The 16,196-nt window shown below is 38.7% G+C and overlaps 1 protein-coding gene across 8 annotated transcripts in view; it reads right to left on the reverse strand.

Annotated features, from left to right (window-relative positions):
• SLC17A1 (solute carrier family 17 member 1) overlaps positions 1–16,196 on the reverse strand; it is a 166,351-nt gene that overhangs the window by 114,315 nt on the left and 35,840 nt on the right. For 3 of the 8 annotated variants that reach the window (XM_016955016.3, XM_009450623.5, XM_518283.7), the window contains one exon: positions 2,795–3,098. The exons of 3 other annotated variants lie outside the window; for them this stretch is intronic. The gene's annotated coding sequence lies outside the window, so the exon portion shown is untranslated. 2 more of the 8 variants (XR_001718323.4, XM_016955015.4) reach the window with 2 other exon arrangements.

The raw sequence follows: 16,196 nt of genomic DNA on the forward strand, positions 1-16,196 counted from the left end.
CAAATGTCTGGAGAAATGTGTGTAGTGCTTTTGTTAAAGCCCCTATATGGGCAGCATGGAGGATCATAAGATAGCAAAACCATTTCAACACTAAATGAATATTAATGTACACACACCTTGTGGGGATGGCAGAAATCAAAACCATACACAGTATTAAGGAGTTCAGTGTCTCGGGAGGGCAGATAACTTTAATCAAAGTATCACACAAGTGAATATGTAATAACAACTGTAGAAATAATGAGTGGTTACATGGGTTATGAGAGTGGATGATAAGTGCACTAATCTGAGTGTAAGGAAGGGCCACCCCTGCAAAGTTTCAGCTAAGCTGGGATCTGAAGGATAATAGTTAACTGTTGTGGGAGACTGAGAGGAGAATATTTTAGGAAGAAAGAACAGCATAAGCAAAAGTTTCATGGCAGGAGGGAGAAATTAGCTATGGCCAGAGTATAGAGAATAAGGGAAGTATGATTTGTGAGGAGGCTGTAGAAGAATTAAGGTCAGGAGCACACAGGATGATGTAGGCCCAGTGAAGTGCGTTGGTCTTTATTTTGAAATCAGTAGGAAGTGTCCTGGTTTTCAAAGGCACTCTGCATGAGAGATTAGGTTGGAGTAGGAGCTTACAGTGTAGTCCAGGAGAGAACAATGGCCCCTGGCATGAGGCAATAGACATGGTGAGAGGTGAATGGATTATTTGATTTAGGTGGATTATTTGATTTAGGGAATAAACCTGACAGGTCCTATTACTAAGTGAGAGAGTGGAAGATGTCCAGAGTAACTCCTGAGTTTTGGTTTGCTATTATATTAATGGGGATGCCTCTAACACAGACAGCAACACAGATAGCAATTATATCCAAGTGAAGACAACAAGAAGGAAAATGGACACATGACTCTGGATTTCTCTTGTAAGACCTGGGCTCCATTTACAAACGTATAAATCATCTTGATATAGGTAGTGATTACAATTTTTGCATGGATGAGACATCCATGGGTGAAAGTGGCATAAGAAAAGGAAGCTTGGGAATAAGCCTTAAAGAATTCCAGTATTTAATGGTCAGCTGGAGGATGATTAGCAGAAAGAAAGAAAGAAAGAAAAGAAAGAAAGAGAGAGAGAGAGAAAGAAAGAAACAAAGAAAGAAAGAGAGGAAAGAAAAACAAAAGAAAGAAAGAGAAAGAAAGGGCCTGAAAGATAGAAGGAAAATCAAGAGAATATGGTGCTAAGAAAGGGAAGGGAAGAGAGAATGTTTCCAAAAAAAGTGAGTAGTTACCAATGCCAAATTTGCAGTGATCCGTCCAGATGAGAAGTGAGCAGAAAGTACAGAAAGGAGACCACTGCTGAGAAGTTTGGGTATGAAAGGGTGGTGTCTTTGTCGCTTTTGTGTTGCTATAAAGGAATGCCTGAGGCTGGGTAACTTATGAAGAAAAAGAGGTTTATTTGGATTGTGATTGTGATGGCTGGAAAGTTCAAGATTGGGCATCTGCATCTGGCGAGGGCCTCAGGCAACTTCTGCTCATAGTGGAAAGTGAAGGAGTGTAGGCCTGTACAGAAAGCACATGGTGAGACAGGAAGCTGGGAGGGGGAGAGGAGGTGCCAGGTTTTTTAAAACAAGCAGCTCTTGTAGGAATGATCTCACTCACCCCTGAGGAAGAGCTTTAATGTCACTAGGGATTCACCCTTATGACACAAACACCTCCTGCAAGTGGACCCAACATTGGGATCAAATTTCAATATTAGATTTGGAGGGAACAGACATCTAAACCATAGCAGAAGGAAAGAGGCAAGAAAGTAGCTGCAAAAGCATATGGGCTCGAAGAAGGAGTTGAAAACAAACATGTTTAAGATTGTGAGAAGGTGCTAGCTGACAGAGAAAAGTCGCATATGCAAAAAACACAAAGCACTAATGGAAAGTTCCTGAGAAGGCTGTGACAAGGGAGGAATTTTGTCACTTGAAGCCCAGTTAGGAGAATGATGAGAGATGGTGTGAGGACAGCTCCTGCCTTTTCACCTGACAGCCCAAGATGGTGTCTTCATCTGCTAGTGCAAGATCCAGGGATGGTCTTATTTTTATATCTTTCTTCCTACTTGGAAGGGAGGCAGTAAGTGGAGAAAGAAAAAGGTCTGAAGTGCTCTTGTCAGACCAGAGGAGAGAGGCCCTGCAGGTTGCCTGGCAGGGCTATCACCACACTGTTCCTCAGCTGCTCCATTTATGACAGTTTCCTCTACATAGTCTGAAGACAAGCTCTTAAAGTTCAGGAACCATGACATACATTATTTTGTAGCATCTTTAACACAAAGAACAACAGTATCATATACAGTAAGTGCCAGTAAATGCTATTGAATCGCAGTATGAATCAATGAATGAACAGCTCCAGAGTGGTGGGAGAACAGTTAGGGGAGAAATGGATAGGAAGGAAAAGGACCAGATTTTTCTTTAATTGTATTTGTTTTCTGAGCATCGAGTCATCTAAACCTATGGATTATCTTTTTTCATCTGGAATTAAGATGTTGGAGACAGGGTCTGCTCCGTATCATTTCTCCAACAGTCACCAAGCCAACCCTAGCCTCTCCCTGGATCCTGTTCTTTCTTTCTTATCTGTCACTTTTAGTTATTTCTGAAAATGAGTTACATTTCTCCCTGGGCCCACCAGCGAGGGAGCTGACTTGTGCTGTTTCCTCTAAAATGGGCCATCCTTAAATTATGGAAATCTCCTAAAATTTTGCACTAGCTCACACATCTACAATGAGAAAGAATAAAAGTTAAAAATTGTGGAAAAAGTCTTTCATGAAGCCTTAGAATAAAATTTTATCTTGTGTGTATTTATTGGTTTGACAATCATTTATAAAGCAACTGATGCAGAGAGGAAGACTGAGATAAATCACCACCCCCATTTAAAATTCAGATGTATTACATGTTACAAACAATACATGTTAAAAAACGATGCACACAGGATATGTGGGAGGGTAAAACCGGCCCCTAGGACTCCTCCTACCATCTTCTTCCTGGTGCTGGTGACTGCCCCTCAGCCTCAGCCTCATGTGCTGGTCCCTCTTCCCTTCAATAAGGAGGTTGTCCCAGGCTCTGCAAGTGCTCTGTTTCACACTAAGTTTTGTAAACAAAGAAAAAAATAGTGCACACAAATGTCATTGGTGAGTCCTTGTACACAGAGGACATAAGAAAGCTTTTCAACATTTCAAAAAGATGGTCTTGTGTATTATATTTTTCTCAAGTTGTCTTCCTTGCCTCAGTGATAGGTGATCCTAAACATTTTTTTACACTTCTCTCCTCTGGACATAAAAATAAATATGGCTGTCTGTGCAAGTTTATTATCCTTCCTTTTCCCTATTTTCAAAAATCTTTATGTAAAAGATCCAAACAACTCCAACATTTTGCTAGGTCCAGGTACATGGTATGAAACCATCCATCAGTTGCTCTATATCTATGTTGTATCCTGAAAACAAAACAAATCCAAACAAAGCAAAAAAACACAGTGCACACCAGTGGGGTTTGACACTCAAGTAGTTTGATATTGCCACTCTCCCTAATAAGAATATATTTTATCCACAGCGATAATAAGACATACCTTTTGTACTGTTACCAAATTCCCATTCTTTGTAAACCAACTTGTTATTAAGAAAATGAAAATAAAGCCCCCCTTTGTGGTCCTGCACCCACCACACACTCTTTTTTTATTTTTGGACCCTACCCAAAAGTGTCACTAGTCCTTTCAAAGAACAATTGCTGTCATCTGTGTTAACTGGGATAGTGGTCTCTGGCAAGTTGGGCTGAAACTGGGCTTTACCTGGTTAATAGGTGTCCAGATTAGCTCCTCTGATGTCATATTCTCCAAAACCTGAAAAGGGGGAGTGGCCAAGGTTCTAAACTGGGGTGTCAATCCAGGGGCCTATCTGGAGTAACAATGAGGAAGGCACACACTATCTTTCCTTTGTATTGAAAATTTTTTCTTCCTTTTTCTATTTGAAGTTTTATTACTTATTAAAACACGGCGTCCATACAAATAGACATTTTCTGGGTTTTCCAGTGGAAACAGCTGCTTACATTGCCTAATAACTGTCTAAACATGCTGCAGATGTTTCCACATGTTAGCTGAACATATGTATTCTCTTCACATAGGCAATCATGATACATCTTATCCTAGGGAGACAATATGTGTTGCTATAAAGGAATATCTGAGTCTGGGTAATTTATAAAGAAAAGAGGTTTATTTTGGCTCATGGTTCTGCAGGCTGTACAAGAAGCATGATGCCAGCATCTGCTTCTGGTGAGGGTCTCAGGAATCTTCCAATCATGGCAGAAGGTGAAAGGGGAGCCAGTGCATCACATGGTGAGAGCAGGGGCAATAGAGAGAGAGATGGGAGGTACCACACACTGTTATACAACCATATTCTCTCCTGAACTCAGAGTGAGAACTCACTCATTATCCAAAGGACAGCACCAAGCTGTCATGAGGCATCTGCCCCCATGACCTAAACACCTCGTACTACGCCCCACTTTTAACACTAGGAATTACATTTCAACATGAGATTTGGATGAGACAAACATCCAAACCATACCTTACAGATATTGTTCAGGATGTCATAAAAAGCCATATGGCTTTTAGAGTCATACGGCTCTGAAACAGTTCAGGTTACATAAACAGTTCAGGTTAAAGCCTCAAGAGAGTGTAGATGAAGAAAGGCTTTGTAAGAATTTTAAAATATGTGTTTTCTCTCTAAGATCACGAACAAGACAAAGATGTCTACTCTAGCCACTTCTGCTCAATATTATACTAGGGGTTCTATACAGGGCAATTAGGCAAGGGAAAGAAATAAAAGGAACCTAGATTGGAAAAACAGAAGTAAAACTACATCTTACAAATGATATAATCTTGCTTACAGAAATCCTAGGAAATCTACTAAAAATATTAGAACTAATGAGTTTAGCAAAGCTGCAGGACACAAGATCAATATACAAAAGTCAATTATATTTCTATACACTTGCAATGAGCCATCCAAAAATGAAACTAAGAAAACAATTCAATTTCAAGTAGCATAAAAAATAATAAAATACTTATAAATAAGTTTAACAAAAAGAGTACAAAACTTATATTCGAAAACTTCAAAATATTGTAGAAAGAAATTAAAGAAGCTGTCTTAGCTAAGGCTGCTATAACAAAATACTATTACCTCACACTGTTTTTAAAAACCATCTCAAAATGAATCAAAGACCTAAATGTAAGAGCTAAAACAATACAACTCTTAGAAGAAAACTTAGGGGTACATCTTCATGACCTTTGACTTGGCATTGATTACTTCTATATGACAACAAAGCCACAAGCAATAAAAGAAAAAATAGATAAATCAGACTTCATAAAAATCAAAAACTTTGCTTCAAACTTTGCATCAAAGGACATTAACAAGAAAGTAAAAAAAGACAACCTATAAAATGGGAGAAACAATTTGCAAATCACATATCTGATTCTTATCAGTCTAGTATTTAGAATATCCAATACACTCTTATAACCCAACATCAAAAGACAAATAATTAAAATGTGGGCAAACACACTGAATATATATATTTCTGTAAAAAAATAGAAGAATAGCCAATAAGCACATGAGAAGATGTTCAACATAATTACTTATTAGAGAAAAGCAAATCAAAACCATAATGAGATGCCACTTCACATTCACTGAGATGGCTACTGAAAAAAAAAGAAACATAACAAGTGTTGATGAGGATATGGAGAATTGGAATTCTTCTACATTGCTGGTGAGAATGTAAAATAGTCTGATGCTGTGGAGAAGAGTTTGGCAGTCCCTCAAAACGTTAAACCTAGAATTACCACATGACCAGCAACTCCACTTGTAGGTATATACCCCACAAAATTGAAACATATCTTCACATAAAAACTTGTACACACAAATGCACATAGTGGTCTATTCACAACAGCCAAAAGGTGTAAACAACTCAAATGCTCCTCAGTGGATTAATGTATAAACAAAATGTAGCATAGCCATACAGTCGAATACTACTGGGCCACAAAAAAAGAAGGAAGTATTGCTACGTGCTACGACATGAGTGAACTTTGAAAACATGTCAAGTGAAACAGGTCAGTCACAGACATATTATGTAATTTCATTTACATGAAATGTACAGAATAGGCAAATCGATATAGACAAATTATATCAATGGTTGCTTAGAGCCTAGTCTGTGTTTGGGTGGGCCCATGGGTCAGCTGTTGGCTTTCCTGAGGAATCTGGGAGTGAGGGGCTCTGATTTTCCACCCGAGGAAAAAGGCAGAAAGACACTGACCACTGCATTTGAAGTGGACAAGACCTCTCCCTTTTGTTGGACCAGAGGCTACATGCGTGTTTCCCATGGATTAGATGCAGGTCACAGAGGACTGATAGCCAGGCCCAAGGGACCACCTAGAAGGGAGAAGGGATATCCACAAAGGGAGATTTGTGTGGAGTGGATCTGTGATGCCAAGGAGATGGGCAGCTGGAAAAACCAAGTGCATTTCCTGCCTTGTCAGCCTCTTATGCATGAAGAAAAGGGTCTGCTTTCAACACCTACTGGCCCAGGGAGCATGTGGGCAACTGACAATGGGGCCAAACAAGCCAGAAATTTCCATGCCTGCTTCCCCTCCTTTCTCTCCTGGTTACACCTCAGGAGGGGTCAGAGGTGGGGTCAGCATCCTAGCGGATGAGGAGAAAAGCCAGACAGAAGAAAGTGCTCACACCCCTCTCCCTGAAGGAGAAGGTCCGCCTGCAGCTTTGTCCCAGCTGGAGACACAGGGAAGGAGTCTTGTATGTGTATGACATTTGACTAGCTAAATTCCATATTTAAATAAATATTTTCAGTTATCTAACTGGGAATGTGTGCTTGCTATTTAAAGTGATCACAGTACTTTTTACTACCTAAGAGGGCTTAACAAGGAAATAAATAAATAAATAAATAAATAAATAAATAAGAGTGTGGGGTATAGTGGGGGTGGGATAACCTAGATTTAAAATTCTTTCTTCACTGAGCAGGTTTGAAGGGAAAAGGTAAACCCTTTGCATCCTCACTTAATTTTCTGAATTTGTTCAAAAGTTATTGGAGGCCAGGTGCAGTGGCTCACATCTGAAATTCCAGCACTTTAGGAGGCCAAGGTGGATGCATCACTTGAGCCCAGGAGTCAAGACCAGCCTGGGAAACATAGCTAAACCCCATCTCTACTTTAAAAAAAAAAGAAGTTATTGGGATAGGGTAGGGAAATAATAAGCAAGGTAGGCTGCCTCACTGCAGGGCCAGATTAAGAACAATGATGCCCTAAATGCAGACCAACCATGTTGCCACCTTGAAACCATCCCCATAAACTTTACAAAATTAATCAGAGAAGAAGGGAGGGGGAGAAATGAAAATAACCAAGCTTGCAGCACATCCAGCACTAGTCATGAAGTCAGCTTATTCTCTCCTGCTTTCTCATAATTGTTTGTTGCCTACTGCCTCAAAATCACGTAGACCTTGTCAAAAGATTACAGTTTCCCTTAGCTGCTCTGCAGATAACAACTTAAGCATTGTGAAACATTAAGTTTTCTATTTGAGTTATTCTTTCAGGTCCTGCCTATCTGTGAAACTACTGTGTCAGTTGGTCTACAGGACCCCACAGTGAGCTGGCTCACCAAAGAATACATCCTGATGGCTTCATCCCCCTTACCCTGACCACTCAGTACCCTCAGTTTTCTAGCCCTTGCCCTCCAAGACTCCCTTAAAAATCCCAGCACAAGAGTCCTTGGGGGAAAAGGAGTTTCCTCTGGAAATGGAGATCCCTCTGAGGATTCGCCCAGTCTTCTTGCTTGGTCACCCTGTATTCATTAAATTCTTTCTCTGCTGCAAAACCTATGTGCTGAATGCATTAGTTTGTTACTGAGTAGTGGGAATATGAATCTGGTGGTTCTGTAACACCCTTGGCCCTTCCATTTCTTAAAATAAAGAGCTTAAGTGTTCCTTAAACAAATCAGCTGACGAGTTAAATGCTAGCCAGACACAGCCAGCTTTCAGGGAGGCAAAAACCCTCAGAGCATGAGACAGAAAGAAATGTTATATCTGATATCACCTTCAAATCAAACTTTTAAACTTTAGTCACTCACCATGCCAAAGAGCACATTTGAAAAAATTTTAGATTAAATCTAAACAGCAAATAAAGACAATTACAAAAAATGTTACTAACATCATATGACCAGTGAAAGACTTAAGGGCATGACAGCTGGGGGAAAGCTCTGTGGTGCCCTCTTTTCTTGGTGCCCTAAACACAAGCTTATTTTGCTTAATGGCTAACCTGGGGATGCTCCAGCAGGACACGGTGTGGGGAGCCACAGTGGCCCAGTGAGAGGTGTTAGAGCCTGTGCAGGGCGAGGATTGTGTTCATGCAGGAGGACAGCCTGGCATAGGATGCTGAAGCCTGACCAGGTGCAGAGGGTGTCTGAGCTGGGTGACAGCCTCGCCCACTGAAGTGGGTTGAGGAAAGCTTCTAGGCAAAGTTGTGCAACTTAGCAAAGATGTCCGTGTCCAAGAGATGAGGAAGGTTGCCTTGGTCCAGGAGGTGTGGCCTGTGTCAGGGAATCAGAGCATGGGCAGGAAAGGAGAGCATCCACAAGGGGGCATCAGAGTGAGGGGTGTAGGCCTGGGAAAAGAATGAGAAGGATGTCTGGAAATGGGATGATGGTGGCACACAAGGGGATTGACAAAGTAAATACAAACATTAAGCCTAATAGGAGCTCACTGCTGGAAAAGAAAGTTAAAAATATGGAAAAGTAGAAAACTTGAAGAAACTTTGTATTGGACTGGAATGGATGGAAGTACTGGTGTAAATTCATGGATATCAATAGAAAGATAGGTAGGTAGGTAGTAGGTAGGTAGATAGATATGTATGTATACACATATAGTCCCTAACTTTGTCTACCTAGCAAACCTGAGGGCAGAGGCCCCAGAAGCCATGAACACATCTACCACTGAGATCTTGGTTTCTAAATACAATTCTCAAACATTAAGAGGAACTAGAGCTTACTAGAGTGAGGGCTGATTTCAGGGCTTGGTCAGGGAAAAACTCAAGATGACTCTGGAATTTTGTTTTGTGCCACAAAGTAAGAAAGTGCTCAAAGAATGATGAAGAACCTCCAACTGGCCAAAATTGAGATAAATTGAGCATCAAAGTAAACAAAAATAGTAATATATTATAAATCACTAAATAAAACAAAATTATGAGCTTTACTAAAATAAATAAGTGAATAAATTGAAAGTCTGATGTAGGATGAAATATTTACATAGTTCCAAAGTATGTAAATATTTACATAGTTCCAAAGTATGTAAATATTTACATAGTTCCAAATTAACAAACTACCTGTTGATTTCAATGGGAGAAGGAGTAACTTTGCAGAGGCAAAACCTGATAGGCCCCACCTTAATCAAATGAAGAGCCAGAAATGGTACATATCAGCATCATATGACTCCGGTATAATGACCTGAGAAGAACACAGGGACATCTTTGTGGTATCCCTAACCTGAATTTAATCATGTGAAAACATCAAAGAAACCCACACTGGGGAACTTCTACAAAATAACTAGCCTGCACTCTCTAATCATGTCATCAAAATCAAGGAAAGACTAAGAACAATTCTAGAGTTAAAGAAACTAAAGAGACATGGCAACTAAATGCAACATGAAATTCTGAAGTGAATCTTTTGGCCGAAAAGAATATCACTGATACAACTGATGAAATGTGAATGAGGTCCCAGAATTACATGGTAGAAATGTATCAGCATTAGTTACCTGATGTTGACGGTTGTTTTGTGGTTAAGTAGAAAAATGTCCTTGTTTGTAGGATACCCTAAAGTGTGTGAGTGGTGTGGAGATGATGGTGAGGGCATCATGCTAGCAACTTGCCCTCAAATGGTTAAGGAAAAAAAGCTCTTTGTACTACTCTTAAAAACTTTCCTGTACCTTGAGATTTTTTTCAAGTTAAACAAATAGGGAAGGTAGGAGATAAAAAATAGAATTGCATTTTGATTACATCCCTTAAGTCATCTTTGTTCAACTCAATGGTTATAATGTTAACAATACTCCATCCCGGTATTTGGTAAACATCTGATTTAATACCCCAATAGATTAATGAAGCCCAGATCCATGGGTCTGGAAGACGGTGGAGAAGCTCTTACCCCTATTTATGTTCTGTCCACAACATTATTCACTCGAAGAATTCAGTCCCAGGAAAGTTTTGCTTCCCTCAAAGCAATGTTGTTGATATATTTTTATTAGACAAAGAGCTTCTATTTTATTTTTTAATTGCATTTTCTATTTTATTTTTGATACTAAGAAGTTCAGAACTAAATATGATGCTCCATTGCCCCTTCAAACTAATCCCAAGTTCCTTGTAATATTAACTTTCTTTGATCTAAAAAGTTTTAATATCAGGAATGGACGTCTGATTTTAATATTAAAAGTATATTTTATTAATAAATCACAACAAAGAAAAATATGCAATCATCTGAATAGAAGCTACAAACACATTTAACAAAACTCAATTTCTATTCTTGGTTTTTGATTTTCAATCTAAAAAAGAACAAAAAGACAATTCATTGACATAATTAAATGCCTATTTTAAATTAACAGCCAATTTATTGTTTAAGAATATGCCTAGAGGCTGTGCAATTAAAGCCATAAAGAATAAAGGAATCCCAATATTAGCCCATTATTATTTGCAAATGATGAGGATCATCTACCCGAAAACACAAGAATCTATTATTCAAAACGAAACTAACAAGATAGCTTAGCAATAGTTTTTTCAGTTAAAAAATTAAATATATTCAAATGATATCTTTCCAATATTCCTGAAAATACAATGAATAAAAATCAAATTCAGAAAATATAAGATAACAACCTTAAGTTTTGTAAGAAATTCATAGGAAATGCAGGAAGCAAACTAATACTTGACTGAGGAAAACCTGAAGCCAAGTTCAGCAATGGAAGTCTTATCATGTTCTTATACCAGTATTATTGAGTACTATTGATATTGAATATTGACATTGAGTACTGTTATAACTACCAATTTCTCCCCATTGGATTTATTGCAATTCAGTGCAACTCTAAAAACACTGCTACAGGTCTTTTTAAATAAGGTCCACTGATTATAAACTTTCCTGGAAGAATAAACAGCTGATACTAGAAAATAATATTTTCAAAAGTGAAAATGATGTTTTTTTTGACCTGCCTGATATTTACAAACATTAAAATTTAGACCACTGAATATATTGTATAATAGGTCTAGTAATAGATATTAAACTAAAACTAAATATTAAGCCCAGAAATAGACATAAATATACAGAGATTCCTTTTACTAAAAGTTGGTATTTTAAGTCAGAGAGGAAAACGCAAATTATTTTTTAAAAAACAATGGTGGTAAAATTCAAACACTAGGAAAATAAACCCAAATCTTCACTTAAGCCATGCAATAAACGTCTACAGATGAACAAAAGACTATGAATTGTCTAGAAGGAAACACTCTTCTTTCTCTCCTTTTTGGCTCTGCGTGAGCTCACACCTTCTGGATGACTCCAAAGCTGCTGAATGCTTTAAGTGGTCAACACAGAAAATTTTAAAGGCCTACAGGAGGTTAAAATACTATCACAGTCCTGAAATTCTTTCCTGCCCATTGCCCATGTGGCTGTGACGATGTCTGAAGGAGAAATAGGCCTGTGAAGTGACCGAGTCCATTTGCAGGTGCAAAGGTGGCGGGAACATTTCCTACTACTTACGTGGCTTCATTCTCTGTCTCTGCCTTCAAGGAATAGAGCTGTAGAGTCCATTTCTCTTTACAGACCCAAACACATTCACCTAAATCTACTGTTAAAAATCTATTTACATAGTGAACAAATGTGAATCCTTCAAGCCAATTCTTCAAGATGGATCCCAGGTGGCTAACTGGGCCTAAGTTTAAAATAGAGCCAAGATGCAATTTTCTGACCAGGTAGGAGTCACACACATACTCTCAGTTCCCTGAAAATCTGCATCCTTTTATATTTGGGACTTCCAGCATTCACCTGAACCAACCAATCAGAGCTCAGCAGCCTCAGTCAATCAATCAGGGTTCAGCTGTATTGACCAACCAGAACTCATTTTTGCCAGCCAATGAGAAATCAACTACACTCACCAATCACAACTAAACGTGTTTCCATTTTTTATTTACATAAATGAACCTGATTAAAAACCTAGGTGGGGCCTCACACGGTGGCTCACGCCTGTAATCCCAGCACTTTGGTAGGCCAAGGCAGGCGAATCACTTGAGGTTAGGAGTTCGAGACCAGTCTACAAGTCTTCCACATATTTGGGCTATACATTTGACTCCCTTTAAAATTGTTCTAGCCTGTTTTAACAACTGTCTGCAAAAGACCCCCATCAGGATCATGCTGACCCAACATCCTTCATTTGCATAAAGGAACTGAATGAGGACCTGAGCAGGAACCTTTGCTATAAAACCAGAGCCTTCCTTTTGATCTCTGAAACGTTTCAATTTAATGTGGACAAAATCCTACCCCATCCTCCTCCTTGTCAAGCTTTCCAATCTCGTAATAGACACTCTTTAGTTGCTAAAGCCAAAATCTAGGTCCTATCCTTGTTTCTTCTCTTTCTGCATAGTTCACAATCTCCCTGCCTTGTCTGGCCTGCTGTACCTCCAGAACTCATCTGAATCTGGCTGCTTCTCACCCTCTCCCCTGCCTACATCCTAGTCTGCACTGCCAACATCTCTCACTTGAACCTCTGAAACAGCATCTGTCCTGGTCTCCCTGCCTCTACTCTTGTTTTCCTAAAGTCCTTCCTCTAGAAGGTGGCAAAAATGATCTTTATAAATCATTGATCAGGAAAGTCACTCTTCTCGAAAGTATCCAATGGATTTGATTATAGACAGAATTGGATGCAAACCAAGCTTTTGCCATGACCTGGAAGCACTACATTAATTACTTAACCTTAACCACTTACACAGTTTATCTCTCTTTACTTATGAGATTGAACCACCCTGCCCTTCATTCTCCCTCTTAGGAATACTGAGCTCACTCCCATCCCAGATTACTTTCCTTGGTTATTTTTTATGCTTGGAATACTCTTTCCCAGAGTATGTAAATTCACAGACCCTAGATTAAGAATCCCTGCTTTCTGATATTCATTCAGACAGTAAAGAAATACATTTAAGCACTTTTATAGGTGCTGGGATAGAACAGTGAGAGCTGGGTGCAAGTGAGAACAAATTTTGCCCAGTAGGTGACATTTGTGTTGAGACTTCAGTGATGAGAAAGAGAGGCACATTATTTTTTATCCTCGGAATACTCACTGACCTCCAGCAAAAACAGCCCTCTTGAACATGCTCCATCGTGTTACCCTATTTCATGTTCTTTTTAGTATATCAATGCCTGGAATTATCCTGTTTAAATACAGCTATTTGTTTCCCCCTATCAAAATGTGAAGCTCTTTTAGGCACTGAAGTCCTGATGATGTTGCTCACTGCTCTATCCCAGCACCTACAAAAGTGCTTAAATATGTTTATTTACTGTCTGAATGAATATTAGATAGCAGGGATTCTTAATCCAGGGTCTGTGAATTTACATAGAAAAAAATTACATCTTTATTCCTTAGCATCTGACTAAAATTTAACATTTCCTTCCATTATGAATGTAGGTAATACATCATAGCAGTGGTAGTACTGAGGACTTAGATATCAATAAAAATCACAGGTATTTTCCTATGACATTACAATTGTGAACTATGAAAGAACAAATCCTTCAAGTTGGATGCTGATTGGCTAACTGGGCTTAAAATCAAAATAGAGCCAAGCAGTCATTTGCGACTGGAGGTCACACACGCACTTTGAGTTTCCACAAAACCCACACACCTTCTTAACTTTGGGAAGTTCATAGCTGCTTGTTCCTGTTTATGTGCCTGAACCAACAAATAGACTGCAGCCTGAGTTGACCAATCAAAATTCAGCAAGTGTCAACCTCTCAGAACTAAGCAAATCTGAATCATGCATTTGCATAAGTGGACCTGAGTGGGAACCTGGGAGGGAACTTTCTCTATAAACGGTGAACTCTCCTTTTGCTCTTTAGACTGCACCTTAAATCTGCCTCTCCTTAGTTCACAAACTGTTCACTAGGATAGCCTCTTTCCTATAAATTTCTCTTCAGAGAACTTTTATTCAGACTAAAGCATTAATAAAAATCATGTTATCATAAACATACTTTTTAGTATCTTGATAACTATTTCAACATAATCAGTCTCCTTTAGAATCCTCTGCATTATATTCTGAGTTGTGGTTCATTACACAAGAGATTGAGAAGCCCCACTGTAAAGGAACTACCACAAGCACAATGCATGCCCCTTATTCAGCTATTGTCCCTAGGATCCACTGAAATAAATTTAAAGAAGCAAAAATAGAACATTACAAAACCTAGAGAACTACCTCATACCCAAATCAACGAGGACTATTTACTATAATAAATTCAAAACACTGAGGGCCAAAATAAAGGGTGACATTGGACATCAACTCACAGCTGTCTACTAAACTCATGAACCCGGTACATTCGGAGGGAAGAGAGGTGGAAACAGCAGTTCCAGGGCTGCGAAGCAACTTCTTCCTGGGTGAGGCTGGGTAGGAGGCAGGGCATCTGGGAACCAATGGACTTTTGCAATCCTGGTGTGCCAGGCATAGTGGCAATGGCTTCTAGGCTACAGGAGAAACGCAAGGCCATGATTCTCCTTTTCTTATTTTCTTCTAACTTCTAAAATTACAAGGCAAAGTTGTAAGGTAACCCCCTTTGCAGCTGTGTGTCAGTTTGAGAGTGACAGGTAAAATACTGCTGATTCCACGAATAAAATGCCTGTGTGCTGCTGAATGGCTGACAGCCCTGAGGATACAGGTTGTTGAAGAAACAACCATCAGCACAGCAACACAAACAGCAAGGCCCAGAATACCTCCTGCACTATGGCACTATCCATACTGGTGTTCCCAGAGCCCCTCTGCCACTTAGCCTAATATCTAAAATGAGAATTTAAAACCTCCACTGCCAGCCTGATGGAAAGATGCCAAGGGCAACCAGGTAAACAAAGGAGAATGGAGGAAATTCTACCCACATCATCTTTGGGGAATTACAGGCTTATGTAGAATTAGCCTGAACTAAAGAAAAATAATTAGAAACATTGAATGTGTTTGATATTTTGGAAGGAGAAAAAAAGCAGAAAAAGAATATAGCATGTAAATAGAAAAAATGAACACATTTTCAAAGAAGAGTTAGAGAGCATAAGCACAATCAAAATTTAAAATATTCTACAAATCTGAATTGCTAGAGTCAGGCAAGGAGGCAGGAGGAGGAGAAGGACCAAAAAGATAAGGAGGATTTTTTTTAAGGGAATAGAAAATAAGATGCTGGAAAATGAAGTATATTTTTAATGACAATAACTGCAGTTGGATTGAAGTCATCTATATAAAGGAGACGGCTCTCAAAGTGGGTGAAATAATTGAACCCAGCTATATGCCCTCTGCAAGAAAAACATTAAATAAAATGACTCAGTAAGGTGGAATTTAAAGGCAATGCAAAAGTATTCCAGGGAATCTAAAATAAGCACACACCCACACCCACAATTTAAGGCTGTCATATCAATATCAGAAAGTAAATTAAAAGTAAAAATTATGGAATGGGAAGGATTCATAAGTTTATAAAGTCAAAAGTAAATTTCAAATTAAGATATACTTGTCAAAGTCTTTTTGAAATTGTAACATCAGAATATAGTATTCAATAGTAACTGCCAAAGCAGACATAAAAAGAAAAATGTATAGAAATAATAATGGAAAACTTTGGTATAACTTTCAATATTTAACAGGTCAAATATATACAAAACAAATAAGATTTATGGATTCTGAATAAAGTAAAGTGATTGTTCTCATAGCTGTGCCCCACTCTGTGCCTTGGAAATAGAGGATAAACCTTCGCTAATGTCTATGGGATATTTTCTAGTGCTGTTATATGCTTATTTATAAGGACAATCTCAGATATTTCTACATTAAAATATTCAGATAAGCTTTTGCATTTTTAAACTGCTGGTTATAGTCCATTCACTTAAACAAAATGTATTAACTAAGGCTGTATTGACAAACATGCTTAATTCCATATC

The sequence above is a fragment of the Pan troglodytes genome, chromosome 5 (genome assembly GCF_028858775.2).
Source record: "Pan troglodytes isolate AG18354 chromosome 5, NHGRI_mPanTro3-v2.0_pri, whole genome shotgun sequence".
Classification (NCBI taxonomy): Eukaryota; Metazoa; Chordata; class Mammalia; order Primates; family Hominidae; genus Pan; species Pan troglodytes.